Genomic DNA, 1,557 nt, shown 5'->3' with positions numbered 1-1,557 from the left:
ATATATTAGCGGTGTTTCATTTTAATCACAGAAAAATGTGGATTTGGGGTTATTTTTTTTAACCGAAAATTAGGGATTTTTTTTTTAAATCAGGGAAAACCAGGATTCCTGGTAATCAGCAGTCCTAGGGAATCTCTGGAAACTAGACCTGGAAGATACACTGAGATCTCTATTCTACAGACCCCTAGCTGAAGAACACCATCACAGCATGCTTCAGTACCATTTTGACGTGCTTCAGATGTGAGGGGACTGTATATATTTGAATGACACTGAAACAATCCAAGTTAGAAGAGCTTCAAGCAGGATTTCAGGCACTTCAACAAATACTCAAAGGCTACTTTCTTTTATTAAAGATGATTCATTACAATTTAGGAAAGCTCTATGATTTCAGTACATTATAATCTCCTGTTTATTAATTAAATTTCATTTCCCAAATTAAATTTTCTGACCTTCTGAACAGCTATTTCAGTTTAAATTGAACTATGAACAGTAATTGTGCCGTTTACTCATACCATGTTTGCCTTATAAATTCACAAAAGCTATTTGAAAGATACTTGAATCTTTTAATCAATGGAATAAAAACACAAAACGTGCCCTGTGTATCATGTATAGTTTACCATAGACAATGAATTTACCACTGCCTGCCTTAGGGCTAAATTTACCAGGCAAAAATAAATTTTCCTCCTATCAAGCTCCCATTTGCAGAAATTTATTTCAATGGCACACATTGCTATAATTCCCCTTGCAGAATACATAAACAGCAAATTGTATATCTGCAGAAAACTAAAATTTCTCCCCAATCTTCTTTTTCTGTTACTCTTATTGAATTGCTCCCCTGACTTCATAGAAATCACAGAAATTAAGGTCTGGAAGGGACTTTGAAAGTTCATTGAATTCAGTCCCCCTGCTCTGGGCAGGAATACTGCTGAGATCAAATGATCCCAGCAAGATCCCTGAAAAAAGGGAGGAAGGAGGACCCAGGAAACTATAGGCCAGTTAGTCTTACCCCGATCCTGGGGAAGCTTTGAGAAAATTATCATAGCACATGTCCATGAGGGGCCAGCGGGGGAGATTACACTTAGGGGCAACCAACACGGGTTCATTAGAGGCAGGTCCTGTCAGACCAACCTGGTGGCCTTCTATGACCAGGTCACCAAATCCTTGGATGCAGGGGTAGCAGTGGACATAATCTTTCTAGACTTTAGGGAGGCCTTCGACACTATCTCTCACCCCGTTATCATTAAAAAACTAGGGGACTGTGGCGTCGACACCTACACAGTCAAATGGGTCGCAAACTGGCTGGAGGGCCGTACCCAGAGAGTGGTGGTGGACGGGTCATTTTTGACCTGGAGGGATGTGGGCAGTGGGGTTCGGCAGGGCTTGGTTCACAGGCCCGTACTGTGCAACATCTTCATCAGCGACTTGGATGAGGGGGTAAAAAGCACCCTGTTGAAATTCACAGAGGACACTAAGATGTGGGGGGAAGTGGGCATGCTAGAAGGGAGAAATAGGGTGCAATCAGACCTAGACAGGTTACAGGGGTGGGCGGATGAGAAC

Source organism: Gavialis gangeticus, unplaced genomic scaffold (assembly GCF_001723915.1).
Source record: "Gavialis gangeticus isolate Ggan-Ray unplaced genomic scaffold, GavGan_comp1, whole genome shotgun sequence".
Classification (NCBI taxonomy): domain Eukaryota; kingdom Metazoa; phylum Chordata; order Crocodylia; family Gavialidae; genus Gavialis; species Gavialis gangeticus.
Note: the sequence above shows the minus strand (reverse complement) of the source record.